This window comes from Stegodyphus dumicola, chromosome 7 (genome assembly GCF_044657685.1).
Source record: "Stegodyphus dumicola isolate Sdum_Otavi_A_Nest chromosome 7, ASM4465768v1".
NCBI lineage: Eukaryota > Metazoa > Arthropoda > Arachnida > Araneae > Eresidae > Stegodyphus > Stegodyphus dumicola.
This window is the reverse complement of record NC_140774.1, coordinates 135423183-135450737: the sequence shown is the minus strand read 5'-3', so window position 1 is coordinate 135450737 and position 27555 is coordinate 135423183. Positions and strand designations below refer to the sequence as shown.

The window sequence follows — 27555 nt, the reverse complement described above, 5'->3', positions numbered from 1 at the left end:
TCAATTATTTTTCATCGCCCCCCCCCATTTTTTATACACTCTTAAAACTTAAAAACCACAATTTCATTACTTTAATTAATTTAGTTATAGTGTGCTATATTAGTCGGTTCTGGTGTTTAAACTTACATTCTAAACTAGAAATTTTTACCAGTGAGAGCAATTAAAACGCAACTTTATAATATTAATAATATATTTTAATCAAATTAAAAGAAACAATATAGATAGGTAATCAATTTTAGTTTTTAAACTAATCTAATTAATCTAATGGGATGGATGAATTTGATGATTTTTAACAAGTTTGTTGATATCAGTTTCGATTTTACTCAAAAACAGTCTAAGTCGCCGCGTTTGGTAACTTGCAAACCATTTCTCTTTTTAGTAAGCAGCGTTGTCACAGCGCTAAATCCACGTTCACACAAATATGACGATGGGACTGATATCAAAAATTGTTGAACGATCGACTACAATCCAGTGTACAACTGCGGAATTGACTTTTGTAGACAAAATTGTTAGTAGCTATTTTTAAATTTGCTTTTTATTTCCTCGTTCGTTGTCAGTTCTATAAGTTCTTCTTCCAGCTGGGGTGATATTGCTATGTTGACTTTTGAAAAAGGATCTAACACCCAGTCTGGTATTTCCAATTTTAAAATGTCCTGGAATCTTTCAATGAAATCACTGTGAAGATTTTCCAAATGTTGGCAGTAGACGAGCAAGTCGTCGTTGTTGCAGGATACTGATAAATTGGGAAAATTATGGAACTCACGTCTGCTGATATTCTTCTTGTGTAAGAGCAGCTTGGCTACGAAAGCAGCGACGATATTTTTTGTTTTTATTAAGTTCAAGTCATCGCCTTGAAGGTGGAGATTCATATCATTAAACAATGTATAAAGGTCTGTCAGGTATGGGATATCATTCTTTGATGTGATGAGGTTTTTCGTGCAATGCTGTGTCTTTGTTTTCCAAGAACTCTATGACAGAGTCAAACAGATTGTAAAAACGAGTCAGACAATTTCTTTTTGATAGCCAACGCACTTCTGTGTGAAAGATCAATCTGTTGACATCTTCATCATTAGTAACACAAAGCTGATTAAATAATCTGTCATTTAAAGAGTTGTTTCGGATTTTATTGACTGCTCTGATGACATGTTGCAATGATTGAAACAGTCGTTCACTTAAATTTCTAGCCTAAATGCTGTCGATGTATAACGCAATGTACAGCAATCACATCAGGAATTTTGTTTTTTAAGTAAGACGTGAAGCCTGTCATAGCTGGAGCACCATCTGTAGCAGCTGATATAATATTCTTCAAGGAATTCCTTTTTCATCACAAAACTTTTCCAGTGTTTTAAATATGGTTTCTCCTTTTGTGTCTGTCTCTAAATTTCTAGCAAATAAAAGTTCTTGACATATTTTTTCATCTTTAATGAATCTCACGTAAGACAACAACAATGCTTCATTAGTTGGTAAAGTGGACTCATCCAAATGAATTGAAAATTGACTAGTCTTCAGATGATTGCACAATGACTCTTCAGTGTTTTCAGCCGTTTCATCAATTCGTCTTTGCACAGAATTATTGCTCAAAGGAATTTTTCGAATTATATCTGCCGCCGGTTTATGGAGCACAGTAGTTATAACTTCATTTATCGCCGGCAAAATTAACGTTTCTCCGATGGTGTGTGGTTTACCTGTTTGAGCAATTAACAGAGAGATATTGTATGAAGCTTGAAGTCCGTCATCGTCTTGCTTAGCAGCCATCGAAAAAAGTTTCGATACACTTGGCTGAGCATTATGCTTCTTTTCCAAGATCTTGAAAATAGGCTACATTTTTGTCCTTCTTATCTGGATGCATTTTATTTAAATGATCTTGAAGTCTTGAAGGCTTCGTTTGAAAATGTTTTTGAACAAAGAAAGCACAAAGGCAAAGATGGGTTTGTCGAATTTTCTATTAATCCATATTTAATATATTCTGCACTGTATTGCCGTTTCTTCTTTTTTGCTTGCGACATGGCCTTTTTTTTTTTTTTTTTTTTTTTTTTTTTTAAATATGTAAATAAAGTGTTGAACTTAAATACTCGTTTAAAGATAGCGCGCGAAACCACTAATGAAAATATAAGAAAAATTACGAGCTTTTATATAGGATTTAAATACAGCAAGCACCGACAGGAATAAGACAAACACGCACAAACTCGTTTATTTCTTTCGACGCTCAATCGTACTGTGCAAGTTAGGAGAAGTATCTATGAACCAGCCTGTAGTGTCACTTCAGTTCCGTTACATTTCTAATTAAATTTAGTTAAAGCGGAATGGCAACACCTTCTAGTCTCCGCGAAGAACGAAGTAAACAAACTCCGAGTTTTTGTCACGCGATGCTACGTGCATGTAAAATGTAAATAAATCTTATGAATAAGAATCTATAACATCGTATGGAATAAAATATTGGTTCCATAGGAGTCAGAGAAGTGTTATTTTTCTATATTTGTACACCAGACACTTCACTGGTGTATCCCGGCGTGATCGAATTCTACAATGGCTGACGAAGACGAAACCGAAATTAAAGCAACAACTGCATCTGTCGCCAAGGTAAGCGTTAAAGTTCCTCCTTTTTGGAAGCCAGATCCTAAAATATGGTTTATTCAACTAGAAGCACAATTTAGAAATGCAAAAATTAGTGCAGATCAAACAAAATATGATTATGTTATAAGTTCCATTGAACCTGATATTTTGTCACAGGTATCTGATATTCTGCTAAGTCCACCACAAGATAATAAATATGAGGCAATTAAAAATAGACTAATTTCATTATATGCTGATTCAGAGACTCAAAAAACCCAAAAATTACTGAGTGAGTTAGAACTGGGTGACAAAAAGCCATCTCAATTACTGTGTGAGATGCGTAATTTGGCTGGCGATAAAGTAACAGATACTTTCCTAAAAACATTGTGGCTACAACGTTTTCCCGTTAATATGCGTAGCATTATATCTGTTAGTAGTGAAGATTTGTCAAAAGTGGCTACAATGGCCGATAAGATTTGGGAATTAAACCCTGTTACTCCCCAAATAGCTGCTGCATCATCCATAACGGTAAAAACGGAAGTGATTGAAAGTTTACAAAAACAGGTTAGTGAACTTAGCTTACAAGTTTCTGCTTTAAGCAAGCAACGTCATAGTCGTCCCTATTGTCGTAACCGTTCCAAATCAAGAGATAGGAGTTACAGTGGTAACAGATCTAGTGATATTTGTTACTATCATAAAAAATTCGGTGATAAGTCATTTAAGTGTAAACAACCCTGCAACTACTCATCAACATCACAGACAAATAGTCCGGAAAACCAGCTCCCCGTCTCTCATTGACGACGGAGGGACAAGGGGTGCAGCTGAGTCGTCTTTTCATCAGCGACAAAGAATCGGCTACCCAATTTTTAATAGATACTGGGGCAGAAATTTCTGTCATTCCTCCCTTGCCTGCAGATAAAAAAAACATCTCAAAATTAGAACTCTTTGCTGCAAATGGTACGAAAATTAAAACATATGGCCAAAAATTACACAAGCTTGATCTTGGACTCAGACGATCATTCACATGGCCTTTTGTAATTGCGGACGTAAACAAACCGATAATAGGCATGGATTTTCTTGCAAATTTTAACCTTTTGGTAGATTCTAAAAATCGCAAGTTGATTGATGGTACTACATTCTTAACAACCAATGGAACTCCTTGTTTTCAAAATAACAATAATAATATTCCGATTTTAAATGCCGTAAATGATCCATATAAACGTATCATTAACGATTTTCCGGATTTGTTAAAACTCAATGTAGTTAATAATAAAGTTAAAAATCATAACATCGAACATTATATCGAAACCAGAGGTCCACCAGTTTTCGCTAAAGCCAGGAGACTATCAGCTGAGAAACTTAAAGCGGCTAAAAAGGAGTTTGAGTTTATGCTCCAAATGGGTTTATGCAGGCCATCCAAAAGTAACTGGTCGAGCCCACTACATCTGGCTATGAAGAAATCAGGTGATTGGAGACCTTGTGGAGACTATCGAGCGTTAAACAACGTCACGATTCCTGATAGATACCCTCTACCATTTTTAACAGATTGCAGTTCCATTTTAGCTGGAAAAAGAGTTTTCTCATCCATAGACCTCATTAGAGCGTACCAACAAATTCCTGTTCGCGAAGAAGATATACCGAAAACGGCCATTCTCACTCCCTTTGGCTTATTCGAGTTCCCATTCATGACGTTCGGCCTACGAAATGCGGCCCAAACGTTCCAACGTTTCATGAACAGTGTGTTGAATGGACTAGAATTCGTGTTTTGCTATTTGGATGACATTCTAATAGCCTCCCCAGATGAAGAAACTCACCAAAAACATCTACGAGCAGTCCTTGAGAGACTAAACGAATATGGCCTGTGTATTAATGCGGCAAAGTGTAAATTTGGTCAAGCAAAACTTGCATTCCTGGGATACGAAGTGTCAGCTGAAGGACTTAAACCTCTCTCAACGAAAGTTGATGCCATCAAAAATTTCCCAGAACCAAAGTCATTTACTAGTTTAAGACGATTTTTAGGTATGGTGAATTTTTATCACAGATTCATACCAAATTGTGCGAAATTGCAACAACCTTTAACAACATTGCTCAGTGGTATTAAAAAGAACTGCAGAAAAGAAATAACCTGGACGGCAGAAACAAGAAACGCCTTCCAGATCTTAAAAGATGCACTTATTCATGCCACAAACTTAACTCACCCATCCGAAAAGGCTGAAATATCGCTAACAACTGATGCTTCCGATACTGCCATTGGAGCCGTTTTACATCAGATTGTGAATAATGAAAAACAACCTTTAAGTTTCTTTTCCCGAAATTTGACATCAGCACAACAAAAATATAGTGCCTACGACAGAGAACTCTTAGCCATCTATACAGCAGTAAAACATTTCAAATACATCTTAGAAGGGCGAACGTTTGCAATATACACGGATCACAAACCACTAACATTTGCCTTCCAACAAAATTTGGAAAAAGCTTCCCCACGACAAGCTCGACAACTGTCATATATTGGCCAGTTCTCAACCGATATCCGATTCATACAAGGGCATGAAAATACCGTCGCTGACGCTCTCTCTCGCATAGACACCATTTCTGTACCATCTGCAATAGACTTACAAACTATAGTAGACTGTCAAGAAGATGACGACTTGGAGATACTTAAAAACAACCCAAACTTAAAAATCCTACAGATCCCTATACCGGACAGCGACAAGAAAATTTACTGTGATACTTCTACAAATTATAATCGACCATACATCCCTGCAAAGTTTCGGCAGAAAATATTTTCTTCAATCCATAATTTATCTCATCCTGGAATAAGATCCACGATAAAATTGATAACACGACGTTTCATATGGCCCAATATGAATAAAGACTGCCAACTATGGACTAGAGCATGTTTATCTTGCCAAAGATCTAAAGTTCACAGACATACACATTCATCTTTGGGAGAATTCAAAGTACCTCCACACAGATTCCAGCATTTAAACGTAGATCTGGTGGGTCCGCTACCTCCTTGCAAAGGATTCAAATACCTTCTAACCATCATCGATCGTTATACACGATGGATCGAAGCGGTACCGTTAGAAGATCAATCAGCAGAATCTATTGCTAAAGCTTTGATTTATACTTGGTTTTCACGCTTTGGAATTCCGAATCGCATAACATCTGACCAAGGTCGGCAATTTGATAGCCAACTTTTTCAAGCTTTAGGAAAATATCTTGGTTTTCATACAAACACTACAACTGCGTACCATCCACAGGCAAATGGCCTGATCGAAAGACAACACCGAACTTTAAAAGCAAGTCTCAAATGTCATCTACTCGAATCAAAATCATGGCTGGAAGCATTGCCTTTCGTTCTATTAGGCATAAGATCTGCCATCAAGGAAGACTTAGGTTGCTCATCCGCAGAACTTGTATACGGAACTCCTTTAGCATTACCTGGTGAATTCTTTTCAACAGTACCTCATATGAAACAGTCTGAATTTTCTCAAAACCTTCAGAAAATAATAAGAGCTATGAAGCCAAGTTCTACCACCACCCATGGAAATAGAACAGTCTTTGTTTCTAAACATCTTTCCAACTGTTCTCACGTATTCCTATACAACAACATTAATAATTCGTCGCTACAGCCTGTCTATCTTGGACCGTATCCTGTAAGAGCAAGAAAGGATAAGTACTTCGATATTGAAATCCAAGGAAAAGTTAAAAGAGTTTCAATAGACAGACTAAAGCCATGTTTCCTAGTGCAAGATTCTGATATTCCTTTCCAAAACTCCCATTCCAAGAAAGCGGAACTTTGGGAAACACCTTCACTCAAGAACACTGAAGGAACTTCAGAAAATCATCATGAAACTAAGACTACTAGAACCGGCAGACATGTGAAGTTCCCCAGTCACTTTAAAGACTATTTTCCATAATCGCTGTCACTAGGAAGGGGGTGTGTAGTGTCGCTTCAGTTCCGTTACATTTCTAATTAAATTTAGTTAAAGCGGAATGGCAACACCTTCTAGTCTCCGCGAAGAACGAAGTAAACAAACTCCGAGTTTTTGTCACGCGATGCTACGTGCATGTAAAATGTAAATAAATCTTATGAATAAGAATCTATAACATCGTATGGAATAAAATATTGGTTCCATAGGAGTCAGAGAAGTGTTATTTTTCTATATTTGTACACCAGACACTTCACAGCCGATTGCTACCACGTACAGTCCGTTTTCCTATTGCAAAACCGCCACCTGTCGACGATTCTATTCTGAAAAGGGGCGATACGCTGAGATGGACTTTTTTCGTTTTTCAGAAGCACGGAAGCACGCATGTTAAGTAAACATTTCTCTTTTGTCTCAACCCTATTTTGATGAACTCGAAGCAGACCTGATGCATGCGTAAAAGCGCTGAAGGTTTCTCCAAACGAAAACGGACAGTACGTCTACGGAGCACAACATCATAAGTGCACCGGCTCCCGCAGTTAGTCTTTTCCCCCGGAATGTTTGCCACATTTGGCGATTCATGCATTTACACAGCTGTATGCTTTTCGTCATTTTACAACTTACGCGCATACGGCATGCGGGCTATCCTACGAAATCTATGTTAAGTATTTTAAGTTTTTATACCATCATACAGGGTAGAAATACAAACTAAGTATTCGTTATTGTGTAGTAGGTAGGTTTTAATTCTAGTGAAATTTAAAATATAAAGTAAATCAAATTACAAATCTACCATCCACCCCCTAACCCACGTCAACGCCCCCTCTAAGTCTCAAACGCCCACAAGGGGGCGTTATCGCCCACTTTGGGAAAGACTGATTTAGGGGGATGCAAGGGCACCTTCCTGGCTACGTCCATGGTCTTAGGTTTATTCTCACATTGTTATCGGATCGTATTCAGGGAACATGTCTGCTTGACGGTTTAGAATTATATTGAAAGAGCATAATGAGAAAGTCTTGGACTCTTTATTTTCAAAGCTTAACTTTTCCATTACAATTTCGTTCCATATTCTGATACTGTTTCTAGAATTCTCATTATTCTCCTTTAATCGTTTTATCATTTTTAAAATCTTGGACCACTTCGGCTGAGGTACTTCTTAGCTTTTGAGCGGAATTTTAATTTCAATCAGAGCCTAAAATAAAATGAGGACCGATAATTTATTTAAGTATTTATAATTAATTTAATAAATTTCTATTTGTCTCTTTACATTTCCGTTAATTTTTTATTGCTTCCTTCCCTTGTGACAATCTTCCATAGGGCCCCGGCGTGTCTAATTTTAGAAACTGAGCCCTGAGCTAAGTAAGTAATATCTGTTCTTCATGGGATATGCTTTAGATACATATAAATACATTCAAACTGATTTTCAGGGTTCGTACACATTTCTGCACACGGAAATTAAGTACTTTTAAGGACCTATGAGCAAACAGGAACTGAATAAATTCAATTAAAAATGTTATCTATGCCTGAACTTCACTCTTTATTACCATCCCAAAAATAAATAGATCCATAAGTAGGATGCATTATTATTAAACATAACTTAATTAACATAATTATTAATAAGTGTGAGGATAAAATAAACTTTTTGAAATTTATGAAGTAACATTAAATATTTTATACTTATGATAGTTGGACATATTTGAAAGAAGATTGAGTTAGAATGAATTTTTACATTTTTGTGTTTTATCTCATGACCATGGTAAGGATTAATGACCGGCAATAACTCACTTTTATATGCAGAGATAATTTTTAAGGGTAGGCAATAAATAATTAAATTATTCAGTTAGATAACCTTAGTCATTATGGATTTACATGGCCACTATTCAATTTTATTTATTTTTTAACAATATTTGTTAAAAAAAAAAAAAAGACCGATTAAAAATGAGAATCTAATAGAATTTCACAGTTTAAAATACATGCAATTTATGACATTGATTCTTAAATGACGTTAGGATAATTACACATTAAAAGGTACCAAAAAATTGTGTTTGGAACAACACTCAACAAAATATTTAAGAGCCTTTTTAATGTGAAGCCTCCCAGATATTTTGGCTAATTTATATCGATTTCCTTCTCTTTAGGCATATTTTCTAACAATTAGAAATTTGTCTCAATATGCAAACGAATGTTCTCACTAGTTTCTGCGTGCTTTATCTCCTAACTGTTCAACCTTTCCACAATGCACCTATAAGGGTTTACTTGATCTGGTAAAAGTTAAATAGCCCCCCTCCCCCCCAAAAAAAAACAGTCGTGAAGCAAATTATATGTCTGAAAGTAACTACAAAGTCAGACAAAGGTTTAAATAAGTCTCTTATTTAAAAAGGACTTAGAACATAAAGGCATGTTCTTATGCTAACAAAGTCAACAGCTCATGGTGATGTACTTAAACAAGAAGAGTCAAATTCAAACTAAAAATGTGGACTAGTGGTCAAATACTATACAATTTAATTTTAATTTAAGTTGGCTCAGTAACTCTATCATATGAGGAAATAGAAATGGGAAATTATAGTAAAGGCTGAAATCATAAACAATTGGGTAATTTAGATAATAATAACTGCACATTTTCTTTGTTTTTATTATTTTCTTTCTTCAACACGTTTCCTTTTCATTTTAGAATTTTTGGATTTAATTAAAGATTTCCGTTATTCTAAAAAACATGAAATGCATTTAGAATGTATAGAAAATGGCTAATTTTATTTCTTTAGTAATATGAACATTCAGAAGAAATATATATGGTAAAGGCCGGTTACAGAGCCGTTGCGGCAGAATTTTTAGAATTTAGCGACGTACCGAACAACAAAATCTAGATAATAAATTCAAATGTCGGCAGCAATAATACAGAGACGAATAATTACAAATTATCCAGCAAGGAAGTGAAGGTCAGAAACACACTCCATCTAACATTCCAAAAACCTCAGTTTCGAAACTGTCTAAGTGATTAGCATTCTGGTGAGAAAACAGAAATGGGAAATTTTAGTAAAGGCTGAAATTATAAAGAACTGGGAAATTTACTTAACAACATATATAAGATATGTACAGTTATGTACATATCTTTGAGGAATAATTTTCTTTCTGTTTATGTATTCAGTTTCTTCAACATGTTTCCTTTTCATTTTAGAATTTTTGGATTTAATTAAAGATTTCTGTTATTATTAAAAAAAAAAAAAAAAGAATTTAGAATGTACAGAAAAAGCTGCTAATTTTATTTCTTTAATATGAACATTCAGAAGAAATATGATATATATATATATATATGGTACGGGCCAGTTACAGAGCTAGTGTGGTAGAATTTTTACAATTTAGTGACCGCCCAAGCAACAAAATCTAAAAATGGCAAAACTTTTAGAATTTAGGATCCACAGAGATTACGTCAAGTGAGAAAACACCTAGCACCAGCCCTGTATATGAAGCATTAAGACATATTAGATGAACATTTTAAATGGTCAATTTTCAATTTCTTTATAAATAAAAAAATCCTTTCTTTAATGCCTATTCGTGTGATAAGATTAGAAGCATTTTTGATATTTTCCCTGCTTGTGTCTAGCACAAAGTAGAGAAAATAATGGGAAGATAAACAAGTTAAGAAAAAAGATTCTAGTATCAGAAGTAAAACATTCAGATAATACGGTTTCATTATTCTTCCAGATGTTCTCCAAAAAGTAAGAAATTCATCACAAACTTTCTGCAAAATACATTCATTATGTGTTAATATCATGAAGACATTTTTCATTTCGTCAAGTTTTTTTTGGAATCTTCTAGAATCGCGGGTCTATAAATCTTGCCTTCAAATCCTTCTAAACTCTCCAAGCTGCAATGTCTAAAATCCTAAAGAAAAATTACCCCTACCAATTCTGTAAAAGCAAAAAGGCAGAAATATTTTGGGAAAAAAAAAAAAAAGAGGCATTAAGTGTGAAATTAATTTTATAGAGAAAACTGATGCATATTCTGAGACAATTGCATGGCAAAAACTCTTAACATCAAAAAATTTAAAAAAAATTTCGATTAATTACATAGCTATTTTGCTTTTGCTAAAAACTGTTTCATAAATTGTGCTTTATAACATTATACCTTGTTTATTTTTCAGATTCAAAATATTGTATAATAAGTGGCCAAAATGGAACTTTATAATATGACAGCGAAAATTTAAAATGTTTTATTTTTATGTTATTTTTTAAATATAACTTTACATATTGCCATTATTTTAATGAAGTTTAGCAATGTTACAATGTTTTAAATAAAATCGTCGATACATTCCCAGAAATCTCGGAATTAAAAATTTTCTATAGAAACTGATCTTAAAATCGCCAAAATGTTAATAAACCGCAGAATTTAGAACCGTTTAATAAAAGAATTCAAATCCTCAAAAGGGAAAAGCTGTTTACCAGCTCTTCATTAGAAAAAATGAAATAATTTTGAAATGCTTTATGTTTACTGTTTCATTATTCTTCCAGATGTTCTCCAAAAAGTAAGAAATTCATCACAAACTTTCTGCAAAATACATTCATTACGTGTTAATATAATGAAGACATTTTTCATTTTGTCAAGTTTTTTTGGAATCTTCTAGAATCGTGGGTCTATAAATCTTGCCTTCAAATCCTTCTAAACTCTCCAAGCTGCAATGTCTAAAATCCTAAAGAAAAATTACCCCTACCAATTCTGTAAATGCAAAAAGGCAGAAATATTTTGAAAAAAAAAAAAAAAAAAAAGAGGCATTAAGTGTGAAATTAATTTTATAGAGAAAACTGATGCATATTCTGAGACAATTACATGGCAAAAACTCTTACCATCAAAAAATTTTTAAAAAATTTCGATTAATTACATAGCTATTTTGCTTTTGCTAAAAACTGTTTCGTAAATTGTGCTTTATAACATTATACCTTGTTTATTTTTCAGATTCAAAATATTGTATAATAAGTGGCCAAAATGGAACTTTAAATATGACAGCGAAAATTTAAAATGTTTTATCTTAATGTTATTTTTTAAATATAACTTTACATATTACCATTATTTTAATGAAGTTTATCAATGATACATTGTTTTAAATAAAATCATCGAAACATTCCCAGAAATCTCAGAATTAAAAATTTTCTATAGATACTAATCTTAAAATCGCCAAAACGTTAATAAGTCGCCGGATTTAGAACCATTTAATAAAAGAATTCTCATCCTCAAAAGGAAAAAGCTGTTTACTAGCTCTTCATTAGAAAAAAATGAAATAATTTTGAAACGCTTTATGTTTCACTTCTTTCACTATGAAACTCTAGTATCCCACCATTTATATAAGAAATAGGAACTAATTATAACTCATGAACCCATTCAAAATATAATCATATTTGCCAGTGAATCGTCAAAAATATTCCTCCAAAATGCTAATTCACACTCGAAATGGCAGTTGTGAAAACAGGCAGAAATTTCAGATGATTAAAATTAAGGACCTTCTGCCGATATTGGCCGAAATTAAGGACTTTTAAAGACTAAAAATTAATTCAAGAAAACATAAGGACTTTTAACTACTTTTGAGGACCATACAATTCCTGATTTTTTCTTTGTAATACTGCTAGAGGATAGTAATAAATTTAGTCCAAATATTTTAATGGCATACTGATGCTCGAAATATTATTGTTTTGCATATTACTGATATCAACAGCTAATGTAAAAATTAAAACTAAAAATTAGTGTGCTTTTCCTCCATGGAATAAAAACAATGTTTTTTAAATAAATTATTATATGTAATTTCCCTTTTAATAATAATTAAAAAGTAAAGTTGAATACTTCCCCCATATTTTGTATGTGCCTCAGACAAATTCCATTGTCCATACATTTGTGGCAACTCATTTTATCTGATACCTTAGAAACTTTACCCAGCTCTTGCAAGAAACATTGCAAATGTCGTGAAGGAGTACAAAGACACAAATCACTGAAAGATCTCTGAGTGAATATATCCCCTCTACAATCATTATTCCACTTACATGCACATGTACACTTATGTATTCACCTCTGAATATTTGCATAATTCTTTGGTGACATAACTGGTACCTTCAGTTCAATACTTTTTGTAAAAAAGAGGAACAATTTGCAAATTCTCTTAATTTTTCACAAAAGTTCGTTTCCTAAATTAAACGTATGTATGTACTAATCACTTTTTTTATATAGGTATCCAAGCATTTTTTTCTGGTTTCAAATTTTTATTTTTGATTATAATTTTCAATTGATATTAATAAAAATATATTCAAAAGGAAAAAAGATACAGTGGTTTTTACACTAATCTAAAAACCTTTTCAATGGAGTAAAAAATAATGCAGTATTTTTTTTTTATGAGGGGACAGTGATTTTAATTTTCCTTTAACACATCTGCATTCCTCTGGAAAGAATAAAATGAGTGAAATTGACTAAATGTGCATTCTGGAGACATTCTAATTTGACATCTGAAAATTATTTTAAAATAAAATTAATATATCTCCCGATCTAACCGACCGATTTTTTTCAAATTTTGAATTTTCCACTTCCCGGATGCTCAAATGAATGTTAGCGTTGATTGTAAACTGTTTTGCTAATTAGGAGCCTAATTAGAAGGTTCATTAAAAAAGCGCTACTACCTTTATCTCCCTTTCCTAACTCTTCGTTGACGGCCTTCGACTCGGAAAGCGACGGGTGTCCGGGGGGAGAGATTGTATCCGTTTGACTGTTGGAATCGTCAAGGCCATTCGCCAGGGTTGAAATTAGCGTAGTGGCGCTTTTTTATTCATTATGCTAATTAATCATCTAATTTGCCAATCCATCTAGAACAAAGAGCATCCTTCATCTGACCATCCATCGGTTGTAAATTTCTAAATTTGGAGCCGATCGCATGATTGGTTCCGGAGATACGAATATTTAGTGCATTTTTCTTAATTAGTGTTATGTTACGTAAGGCGTTGCGTTCGAACAATGGCTAGCTCAGAAGGGATTCGTAAGTCATCTACCCGATGAATTAACAGCTATCTCGTCATAAATGGAGTACTTCATTTAAACTTAAGCAAAAAGATTTATTTACACATAAAGACAAGTTAAAAGAATATAAAATATTTATCTAGCTACAATATCTACCTAGCCACATCATGCAAACATCGTTCTTAGCTAACTAAACCGGAACTGTTCGTTTTCCTCTGGCGTCCCATGACGTCAGTCTCTACCTGGCTTTTGATTCGTTGGCTTAGTGATGCCATTCCCAACATCCTCCCCCCTTTGAGTTGCTGGATAGCTACTCAAAACATTTAAGTCTATCAAGTTCAGTCTTAGTGGCATCTTAACAGTTCTACCAGCTCGTGTCTTTATAGTCTTAGAACTGTCACATACATCGGAAACATCAGTGGGGTCCGGAGATCGGGGTGACCCAGAAATTTCTGAATGATGAGAGGTACTCATGTCGTCTCCACAATGAGAATCTGAAGACTTTACAGCAGACTGATGTTTTTGAGGATCACTTGGATGACATGAACCTGACAAATCATCATCTTGGATTTCTAGGGGAAACACTCGTTGTATCGGACGTACTAAATTGTTAGTTTGCGTTCTTAATCTAACTGTTCTCACTTTACCGTCCTTTCCTGGAATCAGTTCCGTAACCCTGGCTAAAGGCCAATTCAATCTCTTTTTGATATCATCTCCTATCAACACAACGTCATTCACTCGAATATTTGGAAAGTGTGAATTTTGCTGTCGTTTCTGAATAAGTAGTCCTAAATATTCCTTTCGAAAACGTACTCGGAGATCTTCCATTAATTTTGCACGAAATCTGATTCTTTTCCTGAGATGATTGGTGTCTACTGTGTCTATATCAGTTACATCTAAATTGGATCTATCGGTCAGAAACATGGCAGATGTAAGTGGAACTAAGTCTTCTGTATCTTCGGATACATACGTCAGGGGTCGCGAATTTACTACCCTTTCACATTCGCACATAACTGTTTCCAGTTCTTCATAGGTAAGAACAGCTCTTCCCAATGTTCTCCTAAGGAGTTCTTTGACTACTCGAACAAGTCTTTCCCACCAACCGCCCCACCAGGCAGCAGTGGGGGGAATGAATTTCCATTCGATCTTCTGTATTTCTGTTTGTCGAGTTATTTTACTCCAATCAATTTCTAAAAAATTATTATAAGGTCCCCTAAAGTTTGTACCGTTGTCTGTATAAACCACTCTAGGTCTTCCTCTTCTAGCAACAAAACGTCTAAATGATAACAAAAAAGCATCAGTGGAAAGCGACGTTATTAACTCTAAATGAATTGCTCTATAAAGAGCACACGTGTAGAGAACCATCCATACTTTGTCCCCACGTTTTACAAATAGGGGACCTGCTAAGTCAATACCAACTACTTCGAAAGCTGCCGCATTTTCCACTCTATCGGCAGGTAAGGAAACTGGTTCAGTAATGAGAGATTTAGTTTTGTATCGTCGACATTTAATACAGTCCTTCAGAACACTACGTATCGCTCTTCTTCCTCTTGTAATCCAGTACTTTTCACGCAATATGCTTAATAATATCTGGGTTCCAGCATGACAGTTTTCTCGGTGAAAATATTCAATCAGTCTTTGAGTAAAGATACATTTATCAGGAAGAAGAATAGGTGAAATGAAGAAAGGCTTATCTATGCGTTCAGTAATTCGAGTTTTAACTCTGATAATTCCGTTCACATCTTTGAAAACACACAAGTTCCGAAAAGAGGTTTCATTAGGAAAAAATTGAGCTTGCACATTACGAATAAGCAGAATTTCAGCATTTTCAATCTCCTGCGTTAGAAGTTCTCCCCCCCCCGTCTAGTATCATGATGCGATCTTACATTACTGATAAATCTCAATATCCATGCAACCATTCTAACTATTGAATGGAAATTTGAGAATTTAATGGCATACCACGGGACTCTCTCTTCTGACAAATTAATATTACATAACCTAACCTTTCTCCTTTCAAGTGTTATTTCGGGTGTTTCCGTTATCAATATTTCGGTGTCAGGCCAGTTGTCTCTTGCTTGCAACAACCATGCCGGGCCTTTCCACCAGCAGGATTCTAACAATTTCTTAGGGGAACACCCTCGCGAAATCAGATCAGCGGGATTCATTTTCCCTGGCACATGTCGCCATTCAGTATTAGGAAACAGATTATTTATTTCTTTTACTCTGTTCGAGACAAAAACTGTCCAATCACCACGCTCTTTTAACCAGTATAAAGCTACCCTAGAGTCGCTCCAAAATATTGTTTTAATCTCATGGGCATTTAAAGCTTGCTTCACTGAATATGCCAACCTGGCACCAATGCAGCAAGCCATTAACTCTAACCTAGGGATCGTTACTTTCTTCAAAGGTGCAACTCTAGTTTTTGCTCTAACAAAGTAAATTTTTACCCCTTGAGAGGTTCTCGTTCTAAAAAAAATACAGGTGGCATATGCCTCTTTGCACGCGTCTACGAAAACATGCATCTCAGTGGAATCATTTATTTCAATATAACGTGAGATTTCGATATCTCTTAATGCATCTATTTCTCTAAACCATCTTTTAAAAGACATTTGAATACTATCTGGTAAGGGAGTATCCCACTTTAGATTTAAATTCCACGTTTCCTGCAGTAAAAGCTTAGGTGGTAAGATTGCAGGACTCAACAGACCTATTGGATCATATATTTTGTGAACTGTAGCTAAAATGATTCTCTTAGTAAAATTTTGATCTTCACTTACAAGATTAAAGTTTAAATTACACTTAAGAGTGTCCTTATCAAGATCCCACAAAATTCCCAATATTTTCGTGACACCAGTACTATTAGAAACATACTTACATTTTACATTACTCTCCCAGTTTCTTAAGTTAAAGCAACCCCGTGACAAAATATCTTTTGCATTTACAATAAAATCTTCCTGCTCCTCAATATTTACAACACCACAAACACAATTATCTACGTAAAAAGAATGTTTCAGTTTTTGTGCTATAGCATCAAATTCAGATGGTACATTATCTAATAAATGTGTAATTGAGGCTGCCAATAAAAATGGACTCGACTTTAACCCAAATACTACTCTGCGATGTTGGTAAACAATCTGTTCACTCTCGGACGGATAAAAAAACCGCAAGAAATCTCTATGTTGAGGGGTTATACTTAACATCAGAAATGCTTTCTCAATATCTGAAGATAATCCTATTGGATGAATTCGAAACCTATCAAGTATCTCTGGAATTATTTCTAGTAAGTTCGGACCCTTATACAAAAGGTCATTCAAAGAGCATTTACCGCTTTCTCGGGCTGACGCGTCAAAGACAGGTCTGATTTTTGTAGTGGTACTGTCCTTAATTACTGGCCGATGAGGTAAAAAATGTCCCGTCTCAATATTATCAGTTACCTTTTCAATTATATTCAATTTTTCCCATTCCCGGAAAATCGTAGTATATTCTTCTAAAAATGCTTTATCTTGTGCTCGCTGGCACATCCTTTTATGCCACTTCCAAGTTAAATCTTTATTTGTCGGCAAATCGGCCACATCAGATTTAAAAGGTAAACAAAGTTCATATCTACCGTCTGAAAGAATTTTCACATTATTTTTAAACTCTTCCAAAACTCTAGAATGTTCTAAATTCTTTCTATTATTTTCAATGGGATCTGAAATACCTATGGATTCTAAAGACCACAAATCTTTTATCGAATAATTACTAACATACAACGAAATTGCATTCAAAACAGTATCATCATTGCTATCTCCAAATGACTCATGCTTCCCAGTTAACACATGTCCCAAACAAGTGTCAATCAAAAATGACTCCAACCGAACAGATTTATTAGTAAATAAACTGCCCACAATATCTGCTCCCAAAAGCAGACCGATCTCACGATCAGAAGAACCCAAATCAGACAAACTGACGCCTCTATCTTTCAGTTCATTAAGAATTTTACTATCGTTCACTTTTGGCACTGTGCCACAAATTTTGCTCTCGGAAAGTGCTTCGATTTGAAAGGAGAAAGTTTCATCTAATGCCGAAATCAACAAATTATAAACATCGTGAATCTGCGTTCGCGTTTCTCTTCCACCGAATAACGAATGCTTCAATTTAATTTGCCTTAATGGTTTTAAATTTAAATTCTCTACTAATTTTTTACTGACATACGAATGCTGAGAACCTGTATCCAGTAATGTGCGTACTTTAAGCTCAACATTCTTAAATTTAACTATTAGAGTCATTAAATAAACATTTTCTATTTTACAGTTATTAGTTAATGTACTGGTTTCAGTTACGTCCCTTTTAGACTTTTCATTTGCTCTTTTTTCTTGGCGATTGGGACACATTAAAGAATGGTGATTTTTATTACAGTACATGCAAGAATTTTTTACTCGACATGTTTTAAAAGTGTGTCCAAATCTGAAACATCCAAAACAGGCCCCTCTTTTAATTAATATATTTTTCTTAGCTTCTAATGTCATATTTCTAGCAGAAAAACATTCTTTAGTTGGGTGCCGTTTTTCACAAAAGAGACAGTTAAAATTGCGCTTACCTGGGCTCTCAGAATTTGATGTACTTACTAACGCAGCTGCGGTGGCGAAATCTAAATTTTTATTTAGTGTATCCTTTTTCTTAGAAATATGATTAGAACCAAACCCAGTGCGGGCTAACACGACCATCTCTTCTCCTTTCACTTCTTGTTTCAGAAAATTCATCAAATTTTCAAGGCATCGGTCATCAGGCTGAGGTGCTTCTTTTAAATTTCTGTTTCTCTCCCAAGCAATTAATACTTCTTCGGGCAGGCAGGATTCAACTAAAGGCGTTAAGAAATCACCATACTTCTCTTGCGTTCTTCCAAGACTTTCTAAAGCTCTAATCTTGGTTTCTAAATCATCGTAGAGAGTGGGAAGATCCGTCTTCACACGTCCACTGCTTGCATTACGCATAACCATGCTTAGAAGATCTCTGACGTATATCTGCACAAGTAAGTCTTCTCTTCCAAACCTCTCTCGAAGCTGAGCGATTGCTTTCGGATAATTCGAGGCCGTTGCCGGAAAGCTCTCCACTACCCGTGCGGCTTTGGACTGAGGAACAACTGCTTGCAGGAGGTACTGGAATTTATCTTCATCTGGAATCGTCGGATCTTCGAAAACTGGCTCCAAAACGTCAAAAATTCTTTTGCTTCGCCGTTGAATTTCTTTAGTTCGATCTTCGGCAGTTTAAATTTCCGCTTCTCTGGTAATTCAGTAGCTAAAGGATTCTTCGACAGCTTTTCGATTTGAGAACACAGTTCAAAATATTTATCTCTATAAGGCTCAGACGAAATAAAATCTTCTTCATATAGCTTTTCAGCTTCTTTAGATTGTAGAATTAGCGACGTTACTTCCTTTTGGCAAATTTCAAGTCGATTAAACTTGTCTCTAAGCTGTTGTTCCAGAATCGAAAGTAGCTTCAAATCAGGATTTCAGTTCTGCATCAATTTTGTTTGCACATGTGGTAAAGGAAGTTCTTAGACATTTTCTTTCAGTTTTCAGCTGTGTAAGCTCCATTTTCAATTTATTTTAGCTGTTATCGCGCCCCACGTCTTGGCGCCACAATGTTATGTTACGTAAGGCGTTGCGTTCGAACAATGGCTAGCTCAGAAGGGATTCGTAAGTCATCTACCCGATGAATTAACAGCTATCTCGTCATAAATGGAGTACTTCATTTAAACTTAAGCAAAAAGATTTATTTACACATAAAGACAAGTTAAAAGAATATAAAATATTTATCTAGCTACAATATCTACCTAGCCACATCATGCAAACATCGTTCTTAGCTAACTAAACCGGAACTGTTCGTTTTCCTCTGGCGTCCCATGACGTCAGTCTCTACCTGGCTTTTGATTCGTTGGCTTAGTGATGCCATTCCCAACAATTAGAGAAATTGAGCCGGAAAAATGCACAAAAATACGTATCTCCTGATCTTACCAACCGATTTCGTTCAAATTTTGAATTTTGCTTTTCCCGGATGCTCAAATGAACGTTAGCGTTGATTGTAAACTGTTTTGCTAATTAGGAGCCTAATTAGCAGGTTCATTAAAAAAGCGCTACTACCTCATCTCCCCTTCCTAACTCTTCGTTGATGGCCTTCGACTCGGAAAGCGACGGGTGTCGGAGGGGGGAAATGGTATCCGCTCGACTGTTGGAATCGTCAAGGCCATTCGCCGGGGTTGAAATTAGCGTAGTGGCGCTTTTTTATTCATTATGCTAATTAATCATCTAATTTGCCAATCCATTTAGAACAAAGAGCATCCTTCATCTGACCATCCATCGGTTGTAAATTTCTAAATTTGGAGCCGATCACATGATTAGTTCCCGAGATACGAAGGTTTAGTGCATTTTTCTTAATTAGAGAAATTGAGCCGGAAAAATGCACAAAAATACGTAACTTTTGAAAGAATTAACCGATATCATTCAAATTTTGAATTTTGCACTTCCCGGATGATCAAATAAAGGTTAGCGTTCATTGTAAACTGTTTTGCTAATTAGGAGCCTAATTAGCAGGTTCATTAAAAAAGCGCTACTACCTTTATCTCCTCTTCGTAACTCTTGGTTGACGGCCTTTGATTCGAAAGCGACGGGTGTCGGGGAGGGGAAGATGTTTTCCGCACGACTTTTGGAAACGTCAGGCCATTCCACAGGGATGAAATTAAAGTAGTGGACGATTTTTATTCATTATGCTAATTAATCTTCTAATTTGCCAATCTGTCTGGAACAAAGACCAAACCTCTTTTCAAAATCTGGCAATTATAAGATTGTCGAGCCGGTCAGACTGTTAGTTGCCGAGATACGTTTTTTTTGTGCATTTTTCGAACAATTCGTGATTTTTGAATCTGAATAAGAAAAGCAACTCCGAATAATACAAATTAATATTTCTAAAAGCTTAAATCAGCGTGCTCATTTGTGTTCCTGAGCTACGTAATCATCCACTGCTTTTGTTATTATATATAAGTTCATTAATATATATATATACTGTCGTATTTTTGGTAACAAAGATTTCTGTTCGCTTAAGGTGGTCTACTACAGCAGCATTACAATACTAAAAATTTGTTTACACGCAGAATCGCTAATTAAGAAACTATGTTGCGTGAAATTTGGCAGAAATATAAAGCAATAGGTCAATTTTGGAATCAAAATGTTACAATCAGGTTTGGAATGAAATTTACTTAAATATTATATTTAAAAAAAATTAGTTTGAAATACGTAATTTTAATGTGTAGTTTGGAAAGCCATCAATAGATGGCGCTACGAGTTAAAATTTAGCATTGTAATCTTATTTCTGCAAAAATTCACGAAGTAATTGATTTTGATATCAGTTATAAACCATGTTTTTTTCTAAATAATATTTAGAAGCGTTTCATATACTCCTTTATACACAGTTTTCACTAAACAGTGTCAGCTGTCAGCGGAATGACGTTTACGGCAACCCTATTGCATTGCTATTCCGCACTCGGTTTGTTTACATTTATTTGTACTGTGGTCAGTTAGCAAAAAATATGCGAAAATATCAAGGACGACCGAAAAAACATCCTGGTGTTAATAAAAGATCCAGAATTCAGCGAAAGCGTCAAGCTCAAGAAAAAAATATGAAATTAAATTCCCGAGATGTGGAAGATTCCGAACAAGCGGATGTTTTCGAAAGGTGAGAAATATTTTATTCTTTATATCGACTACCTCGTGTTTATGATTTCGTAGTAAGTTAATTCCGAAGTAAAATATGCGTATTTTTTTTTATTGAAGGTCAGAAATTATTGATACAACTGCATCTGTGTCATGTGTCAAAGAAGAATCATTGCCCGGATGATTTTTTTTTTACAAAGTAAGTTTTTTTTTTTTTTTTTTTTTTTTGTATGTGTGTGTATGAGGGGATGCTAATAATTGTTCAATTCTGTTATAACAATTTATTCCTCCATTCACACTTTGTTGGGAAATATTGAAAGGGTAAATTCCAATTCACAAGGAATTGCTGAAATAATTGAATCTTTTCAAAAGTATGAGCATGTTCTTGCGATCTAAATTGAATTCACCATCATTACATTCTATTATTGGAAATTTTATAGTCATATGTTTGCTACGAAATGCTTTGTCAGTTACCTATGGTATATTTTTACAGGTGTATGCACATTTCATTCATGTGCTCGCTGTTCAACTTGCTTTTTTTTATTATGTCATTTGCTTGGATGTTAAAACTTTCTTTTAGCGTTGGAACACTTTATAATCATTTAGTAAAATTTATATATAAATATATATTATTGCTTGTTTATTTATGGTTCTGTGTATTTGTCATGTATGCATGTTGTGAAGTGTAGTTTTTGAAAAATATGTCACAAATGGTAAATTCCACCAAAAGCTGAATTGAATTGATATTGGGATGCAGGTAATTAGAAAATATCTGCCGTGTATTTTGAGCGTAAACCATACTAGTGCCAAGAATGGAACCAATACGCTCAAGCTTGCTTAGCCTTTTTGCCATTGTCCAAATTGAATTATCTCTAGTAGAAAAGGAGTGAATGCTTTCTCTGTATAACAATAAAATATCTGTCTGATAAAAAATCTACCAATAAGAAACTTTTCATATGTTATGTGACAGACTTTCTGCAAACAGAAGTCCTTAGCTCTGTTCTTGTACATGTTTTTTAATTGTGGTTCAGATGTGTACTTCTCAAAGGAATTCTTCTCATAGGAAGATTGTCTGAACATTTAAAAACTATATTCTGCTTTTAGGGGCCTAATATTTTAGGCCCCTAAAATTAATATTGAAATTTCTAAAATGTTGAAAAATATGTCATCTGGATTTCGTGCAAAAAATATAATCCCTTTTTCATTTCTGCATTTGCAATTCCTGCATTTTCTTTATTCCCTTTTTTTAATTGGAAGGAATTTCATTCGCAGAGCCCTCTAATTTATTCTTACAAATCATGTAGTAATGTACCATTTTAGATAGATATAAATACAGTCAAAAGTCGTTAATCCGGACTCGTCTGGACTTCGGCGATTCCGGATTATCGATTTTTCCGGATTATAGATCATCAGTTTAAATCTCGTAAGATCGCATGCAGAAATACTAAAATTAAAAATATGAAACCGTAATTTATGAAATAAAGAACAATTATGATCTAAAGGGTATCAAAATTTACAAAAAGAAAAAACTTAATATTTATTTGTTTACTTTATTAAACATTTCCTTCAATGTAAGTTGCTTCATTTCATGTGATAATACTTTCTCTTTAATTCTATTAAACAGACATAATTTCTTGTTTAGTTACAAAGTTCCGCTGTTCAAGTTCTATAATTGCTGTGTTGAGAATACCGACTAATTTGTCAATCGAAATGTTTTCGTTTTCAATAACCTCTGGGTCACTTTCTTCACTATCGGAAGCGAATTATAATGACGAGGAACTTGATTTAAATCATATCAAAGACGGAGTACATCGAGATGAAATACTAAACTTAGTACGGAATTATAATCCAGATAAAATAAAAACATCTGCTCTGAAGATAAGGATAGTGTTGACAGATCAACTTCCAATCCACGGCGTGAAATTGATAAACAGATTTCGGATTTCAAAACATACTTTCGCTTTGTAAATACAAATTACATATTAGTAAATATATATTGGAAATTCTATTTGACATAATCTTTCTAATCTATCATAATCTAATAATGACGTTTCTGCCCCCCCCCCTCTGCCGCAGAGCAGCGTGAAATTGATAAACAGATTTCGGATTTCAAAACATACTTTCGCTTTGTAGTAAATATATATCGGAAATTCTATTTGACATAATCGAAAGTTCAAGCTTACTTTTATAAAATTGCTCTAACAGTCTGCAAAAAATAATAAGCCGGATCCAATTCGAAGATTAAGGAACAACGCAATCTGCAACATTAACTGAATTAGATAACTTTAGCTTAGCGTATAACTCCGTTACACATTAAACGCGCATGCGCACAAACATATTCGCAGCCGTAAGGGTCTTACGCGCTCTCGTAAACGCCTGTGCGCATGCGTAGAAAGTTTGTAGCTTTGAGGTCCGGATTATGGGTGTCCGAATTAACGACTTTTGACTGTAACACATTTTGTAATTTTTCTAAACTGTGGTTATACAACATGATATAATAGCTACACAAGGTATGGCGAAACAGTATACAGCAATATCTGTCGCGCTGTCTGAGATGGATGGTAGTCATACATAGCTTAATGCTTAAATTTGTTATGTGTTATTTATTTATTCATGTTTTTTTTTTTTTTTTTAATTATGTTATAGCAGTTTATTTCTTTCATTCTTAGGTCTGGAAGTGAAAAATTTGACTTTTCTACGCCAGAAGTTACAGCTAATGTTCCTAAGACAAACCAGGCTTTCTTGAGGTAAGTTGATTTATTTCAAAAATAGATATTAGCTGTGCATGATATTGGAACTCTTACAGTTACTTAATTATGGTTAACTAATTATGTATTAATTTAGAAGTCAAGCAACCAAAATCAGCGTTATATTTTCAAATAGTGAATATTTCGAAATATGATGCTGATTTTTGTTGCTTGACTTCTAAATTAATACTTGGTTGGCATGTTATTGTAGCTTAATTAAACTAATTATGGTTCTTTTCTTCTCAGTTCTGATCTGGACATTTCAGTTATTGACTCTGACGTAGAAGGTAGAAATACAAGCTCTCTTTTGGGGTAAATATGTATTTCTCTATGCCAAAATTAAAATGTCATCATTTATGTTTTTCTTTTATGGTGTTACATTATGTTGTTTACATACTGATAGCTATTAAAACTGTTAAATATAATATTGTAGCTATCAAAAAGAGGGGGATGAATTTGATTTGTACCAAATTTGGACGTTTTGCATGAAAGAACTTGAAAATAAAAGAGTTTTTTAAAAATATATTCATTGAAATCAGTGAAATTTTTAGACGGAACACTGAAGCAAATAAAAATATTTTGGGGTTCGATTCTTTTGATGGAAGCCTCATCAATAAGCCTACTATCTTTTTTAAATATTGCTTCTTTTTCATTGTTTTCATGATGTTTTATGTTCCCTTCATGAAAGAGATTTTTAATAATTTAAATTTTGTTAATAAAATATAACAAAATGAAATCTGTGATTATGTGGCTATTATTTTTTCCATATATATTTATTTGAGGAAAGCCAAAAATGTTATTATTTTACAGAATTTTTAAGAAAAATATAAGGATAAAATTTTTTAAATAATTCTGATTACTACCTTTGCTTTCCTCTCGTAATGTGCCTCAAGTTAGAGCAATTAGACAACAAATTTAAGTCATGTGATCTTTTTTTCCCCAAGTTTTTTTTTTAGGCTTAGGAGTATAAATTGCTTATCCCCACAAGACATTGCATCTTCTTAGTATGCCATCCTAAGGCTCTGTTCAGATGATGGTATAAATGTCATAGATGCATAATCATAAGGCATAAAATGTGGGAGTTCCATTCACACCTGCGAGAGAGGCTCTAAGCCATAGCCAATTAGAGAAGCTAAATTTGTGCATGCATGTATGTGTCTACAGCTTTCTCTCTCAATAAGTTTCATGTATATGCTCTGATTGGCCGACTCTTATATCAAGTCGGCACAAAGTTGAAAACTTCAAGCTTAATGCCCAAACTAGTTTTTGTGACATAGCAAGGTCTGACTACGAAGCGTTGTTAGTTGGGAATTATGACATTTATACAACGGCACAAATGCATATGTGCAGTCGTAAAGGTCTTGAGCGCACGCGTGAACGCCTATGCGCATGCGTCAACGCGGTGCATGCGCAGAAAGATTTTAGCTTTGAGGTCTGGATTATAGATCATTCCGGATTATGGGTGTCCGAATTAACAACTTTTGACTGTATTTATCTTTTATAAGTCTCTTGTTTATTTTTTTGTTTACTGCATTTCTTCTGAATAACAATTGTATATTTGAGTTTTCTGGGTGTGAATAAGTATTTTTGTTTAGCTTTATTGTATCAGTACAAATATTGTATTTTGAAATCTCTGTATTTGAATTTGTAGAATTTTTGTTATAAACTACATATATTTTGTAAATATTGTTTAATAATAAAGAGTTTGGTGAGGTGAATAAACATATGAAGGCAGAATTATTCCAAATTAATCTGGCCAACATTAATTATTGAAAATTCTAACTTGAATTTGCCGTTTAGCCATTTGGCTTCTCAGTGACATCTCTGAAGACCTTTCTTTCCATTTATTGCTGTAAACTGCGCTTGCAGTGAAGTATTGTGGTTTTACTCCTATGTAACATGAATGCCAGCCATTTCTATGAGGAAGATCTCAAAATCATTACTTCTGTTGAAAGACTGGAGTATAAAGGGTCTAACTTATTCTTATGTTGTGGTACTATGGTATAAATCAAGTGTGATGTGTATATTAGTTTTCTCTTAGGATATCCTCTGTGAAGATACTGCTTCTGCAGAAAAGGTAATTCTACTAACCTTTTCAATTATCCATCTGCTGTTTCAGATTGAAACCAATTTCCTGCATCTGATTGATGTTTTTTGATTTATTTCTCATGCAATTCTGATCTGACATCATCTTCTCAATATTAGTAGATATATATCTGCATTAGTGATAATCAGCTGTGAGCACATAGTGCACCATCTGCGACTCATTTGGGTATAAACTATGCTAGTGATTATAATGTCCTTGCTTTTTCCCATATGCCATATGTTGCATGAAATTTTGTTATATGAATCTAGCTTCCCCTGAGGAATTTCTGTGATCTTTCTAGTATGTATGGTCAAGAATTAGGCTTGTGATATACTGTCATGATTTTTCCCACATGTTCCCTGAATATACTACCATTTCCTTAGGAAGACTTCCAAGAAGAATACTGTTGTGGGTTCTAAGCCTAACTATGGTTTGGAACTATGTTTATAATGAATTATTGGGATTCTGCTCATGTAATGTGGATGCAATTCTATTTCCATTTAGAAGATTTTCTGCAAAGGCAATGCTTTAGCTGTGAGATAATTCTGTTTTGGAAATAAAACTGATATTTATTTAGATCTGTGGTATTTATAAGGCAGTTTATCAATAGCAGGTAGCATCTTGCCTCTTTGCTTTGATCAGGGCCTGTGCAACCAGTGGTAGTCAAAATTTTTAGAATTTAGATAATAGTGCATAGCAAAATTTTATAATTTAACAGAGGGCACTGATCAGCAGAATTTAGAGGCAAAAAAATGTTCAGAACTTACGAAGACATCAGCCAGCAGAATTTAGGATATGCAGAGATTGCACTGAGTGGCAATAGTGCCATATGTTACATTTGCTATTTGTGAAACAATTTCAGCTGTTTGAAAATGCATTTTTCTGTTAGAAATTTGTATTTCTTGTAATTTCTTTTTTTTTGGGGGGGGGGTATGTGATGTACTCTGTTGTCGAGAATATGGTGTTAAAAATATTTGATCATATTTTTTTTTTTTTTTTTTTTTTTTTTTCAGGTGTAAATTTTGTGCATGATTTCGCTTTTATTGAGACGTCTCTGGGTAAGGAGTTACTAAGGAAGAGAAACTTACATGCAGGTTGAAGCATGCAGTGTCAAATGTATAAGGAATATAAAAGATGCTGTATATTAGTATAAGTTTGAATAATCATAATAAAAAAATTTCTTGAAAATTGTATTTTTTCTGCGAGTTATTAAAATTGGAAATAATTAATTACAATATTTATGAAAATTTTTGAAAATAAAAATACAAGTAGTATTTAAAAAGTACTGCAAAACTCATTTTTAAGTAGAAAAATTATTCTCAGGTGAAATCCTTTCTATTATGCGAAGGGACTATTTTAGTATTTGAAAGGTTCATTTGAACTCAACAACAGAAACTAACGTATCCCCAGTTCATTGATACCAACCATTTTGTTGGTATCAATGAACCCACTACTTTCTAAAAGCATTTCTGTCAATTACTAAGGGCTAATGAACAGGTGTTGAATTCTCAAGATGAATGTTGCCGAAACAGAAAAAAGTTTACTTCAGAACATTTTGCAGTAGC

The 27555-nt window shown here is 34.2% G+C and overlaps 1 long non-coding RNA gene across 1 annotated transcript; it reads left to right on the top strand.

Moving 5' to 3' along the window:
- The first annotated feature begins 20987 nt into the window (after window positions 1-20987).
- Window positions 20988-27210, top strand: LOC118201186 (uncharacterized). Its single transcript, XR_015041909.1, has 5 exons — window positions 20988-21179; window positions 21278-21356; window positions 23827-23904; window positions 24151-24216; window positions 27004-27210. It is a non-coding gene; the product is annotated as an uncharacterized LOC118201186 (long non-coding RNA).
- Window positions 27211-27555: the final 345 nt, after the last annotated feature.